The sequence below is a fragment of the Perna viridis genome, chromosome 4 (genome assembly GCF_037379345.1).
Source record: "Perna viridis isolate PV_CMFRI_1.1 ecotype Kerala chromosome 4, ASM3737934v1, whole genome shotgun sequence".
Lineage (NCBI taxonomy): Eukaryota > Metazoa > Mollusca > Bivalvia > Mytilida > Mytilidae > Perna > Perna viridis.
Window position 1 is genome coordinate 27,708,514 of NC_142448.1, and position 8,415 is coordinate 27,716,928.

The following is an 8,415-nucleotide window of genomic DNA, read 5'->3' on the forward strand; positions in this document are numbered from 1 at the left end:
TCATACAGGTTGGGTTGGTTCTGAAACCAAATAATACTGGCAGTACCTCTGGATATATTGCTGCAAAACAAGTAATGTAGTATACAGTTTTTGTCAACGGAAATATTTTTCAGGCTACAAATGTATATAACTATTTAGTAGTTGATGAAATTGTTTTGTACAAGTTTTAGTTGAAATGTTGATTTTGAAGCGTTAGCTGTGAGCCAGTATCGAAGGATTTAGCTTTAAAGTCCTTCGTATACCGGCATTGTAATTTTGTTTCATAAGAGTTTCGAATGTTTATCTGTTGAGTACATGACTGTAACTGAGAATTTTTTCCATTATGCAGTTTTATTCTCTTTTGCTAGAGAACTGTTTTAACTAGGGCGAATGTAAAAACAAAGACCTTCTAGATGTAAATTCTTAGCAAATCACACAGTACCAAGTTGGTCCTAAGGAAGAGTAATTGACAGACTTTTTAAGGAATTGGAAATGGAGCATGTCCAATCCCGGAATCTGCTGCATATATATGTATATATTTAATATAATAGTGTCACCATAAAAAAAATTGCGATCGTACATGTATATTGGTATAGTGTTCACAGCGATGTCCGTGTCGTCGTCGTCCATATTCACCTGGTTTTCGTGCGATGACCTTAGTTATGGTTGATATCTTTTTTTTATGAAATTTATATTATAACTACTAAAGGAAGGCTCGTATTTAATTTGGAGTCATGGTTCCAACTATTTAAAAAATAGGGCCATTCATGTACTTGACAGATACCGCAACGTTGGTTTCTGCTAATCTAAAAAAAAATCTGAGAATCTAGAATTAAAGCAACAAATTTTACCGTTTTAACCTACATAAAGTGAAATGGGCAAGTTCAACACATGCAAGTACACCTTCAAGAAAGAAGCATTGTAATATGTATATGACTTGTCTTTTGGTTATGGTAAGCCATTGTGGAGTTTATTCTCCATTTATTGATATCAGTAGATATTTAGTAATATATGTTAATGGATATTTATCAACATGTGTATAATTCAATTATTGATAACAATAAATGGAGGAGTTTTCTAGATAATGCAAACACGTTCAAGACAAAATGTAAGTATGTTCAAATCTGCTCTTTGGGCAGTACCAGTCTGCGTCCATACTTGCCCATCGGGCAATACCAGTCTGTGTCCACACTTGTACCATTAAAAAAATAAATGAAAATAAAATTGACGTGTATATTTATATAAAGTACTTTAACGTATAAGTTTCAAAGCTTAATTAGGCTAATTACTTTATAATGTGTTGAATTATCCGTGGATATAGTAGAAATAATCCTTTTTAGATATGTAACCAGTTAGTGTTATCTTGCCAGTTTAGGAGTTAACCGAGAAAAAATATATAATTGTATTCCAAAGTGTAACTTAGAATACTTAGGTGAATTGTCCATATTAAAATCGCGTTTATTTAAGAAATAAATCACGGAAACTCCATCTTATCATTTTTTTTTACCACGGGCTGGATATTCATGCCCGTCGTTATTTACAATGCGACATAAATGACCAGCCCGTGGTAAAACACTGATAAAATGGAGTTTTCGTGATTTATTTCGGTTCTAATAGGACTAGTTTCTTCATATTTTTGATAGACGAAGCCCATGAATTACACGAAATGTTGGTCATGTGTTTATCCCTTTTTTTACCATGGCTGTGGTCTAAAGAGCTTTGAAGTACGTTATATTAGAATATTTCTTCCTGAAACCCACTTTGTATAGTGACTGCAAAAGCAAATAAACAAACAAATAAAACCAAACCAAAACAGGTGCGACCTTGCAAGACCAATTCATTCCTCTTAAATGTGTCTGTGCATGCAAAATTTCAAACGGTTGTCTTTCCAAGCACAAAGTACTATTGGACGATGTCAATATTTTCGTTAAAAAGGAAACATGAAGAAGTTTTTATTTTCGAAGAAATTAAGGTAATGTCATTTAAAATGTGTAAATATTTCAAAAAATAAAAATTAATTGTTATTCTTTTCCATTTATTTACGTCTGTTCACTTTTCAATTGAACAGTTGATAATGTCTAAATCTTTTTATATTGAAGGTTCAGAACTATAATGATCCATCCAAGTACGGGAGAACTTGGAACTGACCTACTATGACAATATAAGCAATCATTCCCTTTACATTTTTCATATTTCAATTAAAATTTTATTTGTTATGATCCTCGTATTAATGAAAGAGTAATCAAGGGAACCAAGATTATAGCGGAAATAAAAAGCACGTAATCCAGGGACAAAGACCAGACATGTAAAACAGACGCACACAAGAAAAAACATAAAATAACCAAAATAATACATACAAAATAACAAGAGTAAATGAGCAACTCGGACTCCAGTATAGACCAGGTGCACGGTAAGTTAAGCATCCTCTGTTTTTCTAGAAACACCCGCCGAGTTACTCATAAAATGTCAAGTCCAGGGTAGACGAAATAGGAAAAGAAAACTATGACGCGTTGAACAAATCAATTTTCATGATACATTTGGATACACCTTAGCGACCCACGAGTTCATAGTGACGACCACAAAACATCTGTAGTGGTGACTTTAATCTTGGAGCAACACAACCATGTTCCAGAGGCCTAATTGTAAGAAATCTAGAGCGATAGAAAAAGTGTGCGTTGTTACGACAAGCTATGTCATAACGTATGAGTTGTGATATGAAAATTCTTTACGCAGGTGCTGAAGGGGTGTTGCCTCAGATGAAAGGAAAGTGGACAATACGGAATGAATATTCATCGCGTTTGTCGTATGGTTTGGCTAATAGTTTTCCTTTATCACCGATCTCTAAGTGTAGGTCAACCCTACCGGTGCACCTGGTCCATGCTCCCAGTTTTTAGTGGAGTCCGAGTTGCTCATTTACTTTTGTTAATTTGTATATATTATTTTAGTTACTTTATGTTCTTTGTTGTGTATGTCTGTTTTCCACGTCTGGTCTTTGTCCCTGGATTACATTCTTTTGATTTTCGCTAGAACCTTGATTCCCTTGATTACTTTTTCAAGTTATTAGGCTGACTTCACAGTGTCTGTAGTAGCCATTATCTCAAGTTCTTTGGGGGTAGATGCTATGTATAAAACACCCGAACGTTTAAACCGTATAGAGGAACGTTTATACCGTATAGTGGGAAAGTTTTGCAAGGTTTTAATTTTTGATATATTCGCGAGGTTTGGGAAATCCCGAATTTAAAAGATGGCCAAGTTTAAATCCAGATATTTTATACATCGCATATAACTTTCATTCCCTTTAATATGAAACGCAAAAAATAAAATTTGAAGAGAAAATTTGACTCCTCTATTCATAGAGCAAATCGCGGATTTTGGCGCGAAAATAACTGGCTATACGGTATTATTGTCGTGTTATTTTCTCACACACCTCGGTCTTATCAGCGTGTCATCAATTCAGAATGAAATCTCACCATGTCTAACCATAAACGCACGTTTTACGGTTTTAACGCTAGCGTTTCTGTTTTTCTATCGGCTAGTTTAGTTATTTAACGGACATTTTGTGTGGTAAGCCGCATTGGGTGGCGTAAGTAAGTTACTCTGAATGAATGAACACAAAACTTAATCTATGTTCCAACATGAACATTCAGCGCTTAAATGATAAACCTTAAGCCTTAGTCAGTCTCAAGAGACACAAGTCCACCGATTTCTTAATCAGTAGTGAGAAGCAAATGTTAATACAGCAGTTGTTGTCCCTTTTTGAAAACGATTTTTAATTACTCCATTTCGATCACAAAATAAAAGAAAAACTAAAATTGTAGAAAAAAATTTAGATTGTCCACTTTAAAAATACAGGTGGACAGATCATTCCATTTCCTCTTTTATATGAACAAAAAAAACAAGCGCTTCGCGTTATTACGCGAAATTGTTTTAAGTCAATGAAAACGATCGCAGTGGGCTGCCGTACGTTCGTGGCTGACGATAACTTATTTGATAAAGAACTTGTGTTCAGAATTTGTCAATTCTTTGAAAAAGTTGATTATTCACATTTCTTTTCTCTTCAAAATAAAAATAAGGACTACTTGTTTTAAATTATATGATGGCTATATTTATTGGTGTTTAAAAAAGGTAGAACGATTTCCTTTATGCACTTTCTAAATTAAAGATCTTGATGTAAAGTTTTTTATTTATAGAATTTTTGACACCTATGAGAATGCATAATCTCAAACGTCCCCGTTGGTCAGTAATAATCTTGAAGTATTTACTGTGATAATCTATCAGTATGCTTTTCAATACCAAATAATATGTATTAATCTTCAGACCTTAATATATAGAGAGCTTAACATTACTGTTCAAACTTAAATGCTTTCAATTTATTCCAGTTACCTGGATTTCTGAACGTATACACGGACAGTAAGCATCAAATTCTATGATGTATTTGATATCACAGATATACAATGGGTAGCGTCACCATCCATTTAAAAAGAAGAGTATTCATTGACAATAAAAGTCAATGAATATACTTAAATACTGGAATTAAATCCTCTAGAAAAGCAGAGAACGCTAACCCTACCAGTGCACCTAGTCTATGCTCCCAGTTTTTAGTGGAGTTCGAGTTGCTCATTTACTTTTGTTACTGTGTATGCATTATTTTGGTTATTTTATGTTCTTTTTGTGTGTGTCTGTTTTCCATGTCTGGTCTTTGTCCCTGGATTATATTCTTTTGGTTTCCACTATAATCTTGGTTCCCTTGATTACTCTTTTACGTATTGATTAATGCATAGGTTTTGGTCTTCCCCAGTTCGTTTCGAAAACGTACTTCGATTGGCGAATTAAAATTAACGAAGTTATATTTACTTCATATAAAAGTCATGGTTTGAACACATTGCATTAATGATGTTCAACTCTAAACTCATCTTTTGATTCTGAAGCTTTTTTCAAAGGAGGTTATGGACTTTAAAAAAAGAAGAAAATCCTCTACATCACATCGGGTGTCAATTTCGTGATGGTAATTCGTGCATTTTTTTAAACAAGGTATCATTTTAATTCAGAATAACACGCATGAAAAAGTAGTAGGTCAGAAAGGGGAGACGGAAAGAAGACATTGGAACTTACCTGTCTGTTGAAGAACATGTGTGCTTAAGTGCTGCACTTAAATGTAAAGATCATGTCTAGAAGGTTCGGTATCAATATTGATCTGTTCTTCCAGAAATCCATCTACTTGTTTGTATGTTAAGGTTGTCAATTACGTTCGCACCAACGTGAACAGAAATGAAAGATTGTGCAAAGGCTTATGTTTTTCTGATACTAAATCAAGAGAATTTTAGTTATTAGCCGTCAAAATATATAAATCGTTGAAAAGATAATATATTTTGATTTTCTCAATTTTATTACACCTGTATCTGTAAGGCCAGCAGAAAATTGCAATGTTTCTTAAATATTTGTCACGTCCTAAAATCGAATCTATCCTGTGATTATCAGTATTGACGGTTGAATATTTTGTTTCTGTTCTGTTTTTGTTTTTTATTCCAAAGTACATGTCCCATGAAAAACAACACGCAAATACACATACATGAATGGAAATAATAATAATTCATCCTTTTCATAACAAAGATTGTACTGTATGAAGATTGTATTGTAGGAAGTATGAAACAAGACTTATTGCCTTTCTTAGTCTAACACTTGGTATGATCAGTGCTTTAGAATCATTTTATAAAATCAGGGTAAAACCTTGACGCGGTTTTTGTCCTCGCTCTAAACATTAATTTTGTCTTACACCTGGACCCTATTATGTTGTAAATTTATGATGGGACCAGTTCCTATAAGATCATAAAAACGTTCTTTGTTAATAATTAGATGAAAAATAAAATAAATCATTTAATATTATTGTCATTTAATGATCGTGGACTTGTTTCTTTGAATAAAAAACATACGGGTAAGTGTCGTTAGGACTTGAACATATAACATTAAGAAGCAGATCGTTGCTCCTGAAGCACTTTATTGATAACAGACTAAGAGCACATGTTCTTGGATAAATAGTTCGTGCCAAAACTTTGAGGCATGTATGACAAGTAACTAAGAAGTGATTTTTCCCATTGGCGGCCAACATAATCTACAAGTACTTTTGTTTTAATCTTAAGATGATAATTATTTAAGTGAAAGAATTATACATATTAATCTTTTGATCCTATTATATAATTGCTGTAATATTACAGTACAAAGGTTAACATAACTTATTGTATAAGGTTAATTCGTTTCAAATTAAGTTTAATCCACGTTCCCTAGATTTTTAATTGCACACATTCAAGTACTAAGTTCTAGAACGCATTTAAAATAAGTCTTAAGTCAACAAAAGGACACGTGCTCTTGATATCAAAATATGTCTCGCATTGGGCTATAAATTCCAGAAAATAAAGTATATGTTTTCTTCTTTTCTTATTTCAATTAAGTTTTGTGAATAAAAAAGAAATTAATGAGGCCATTATTTATTTCTGTAACAAAAGATGCTGATTTACCAGTAGTCATACTCGTCTGAATCCGAATTATATCAGGTTTTATTTATCATATTTATCAGAATTTGCAGCATTGTAAATTTCAAAATACATAAAACTACTTGTATACTATTAATGTCTGGGTTTAAATCTTCCTATATGTTTGATTTTAATGCAGTTAATGTGAGGTTACTCCTTGAAACACGAGTACAGTATATTGGAATTTGTAATTTATTTGTAATTATATATATATATATATATACATATATATGATTGGTATTTTTGTGTGTTATATATTATATTCATAAAATTTGATTTTCCAAAATAATTATCTGTGAACAAAATTGACTTATTAACCATGTCGTCCAATGCTTTAAAAGCATTTTGACATAAATTTGTGAAACACTAACCGTTAAAGGAAATCTGTTCAGTAATAAAATAATGCCAAAAATACACTAATTATAGGAGTCATATGCAGTTCTGAGGTGTACAAGGATGGGCGTTGTGTGGTTCGTATCTCTGTGGGTATAATTATTTTTATATTTCCTTTTTTGTCGTTGTCAATTTATTTGTTATCGGATATGTGTATACAATTTTGAAGTATTCATAAATCGATAGCCTTTTCATTGGGATTTCGGTATTTCTTCTGTTCTGTTCTTTTTCATTCTTTTCTGACCTAAATTTGTGTGTAACATTTCATTTCTTCTTTCTTAATATCACTCTTTAATGTTAGTTGACCGTCATCTTTTCTAAACTTTGTTTTCTAAAACCTTTATTTAGCATCATTGTTGTTTCTGTCATCATCTTAAAAATATGTAGGAATATTATATAGTCAACTTTTATATTATAACCTTTATATTCACTCTTTCGTTCCTAATAATTACAATGTTTATTTTCATTTCAGTAAAGTAAAATATATTTAAGTAGTTGTCTTTTAAGAAGCATGTAAATGCTGTAATATGTAATACCCCAAATAGGATACACATTTGTATTCATGTTATTAAGTTGCTTTTTTAAGTCTTTATAATGAAGTGTAAAGTTATTCATTCCAATCTGTTTGCTTTTAGGAGATGATCCACTTTAGATTATCTCCCCGAATTTTGAATTATATATTTTGTACCTCAGAAGAGCGATGGTTATCTTAAAAGCCACATATTGATTTCTGTTTACTATAAAAAAAAATTAAAGAAAATAAAAATAAAAATGTTTAGGCTTTCCAACAATTCATATTTTGCATGATCCTTATCTTGAGTGCTACTTAAATTCAAACTTAAGAAGAACTACAAGGCATAGTGCCTTAATTCCGAAGTCTTGATACGTAATTTGATCGAATTAATTAAACTCGAATTAAACATTGACCCTGTTTTTCTAAAGTTATTAAAAATGTTAATAAATTAATTCACTATAGATAATCTATATTAAACAGACCATTTTTTCATACAGTATTGAACAATAATTAGATTAATCTTTTAAATATGATACACTTTTAAAAGTACTCAATGTAGTTGTTTTCTCGGGAATTGTAAATACCCAAATCGAGGAGTGTATCATGTGTTAACAATGTTTATTTGGTTGAAGTATAATCCTAATGGTAATGGAGATAATATCTCTCGAAAGTGGTTGATAATTTTTAAAGTGTAGTTGGTGTTTCCAAGAGTAAACTACATTATCTGTCTAAAACTACAACAGTTTAAGGAATTTTTAAAAGTTTGTTTTCTAAGTTTTGTTTTCAAATTTTGTTTTCAAATTTTGTTTTCACAACTCATAGACAGCATTGTTGATACAATTTTTGACAAGTAATACTAATAATTAAGCTGATATTTTCTAATACAACGTCTTTAAAATGTTGAACGATAATTCTTTTTTACATTTAATATGTATAAATCATAGATAATAACTAGAGGTAAAAAAGACAAATCATTGTAAACTTGTTACTTTGTTTTATTAT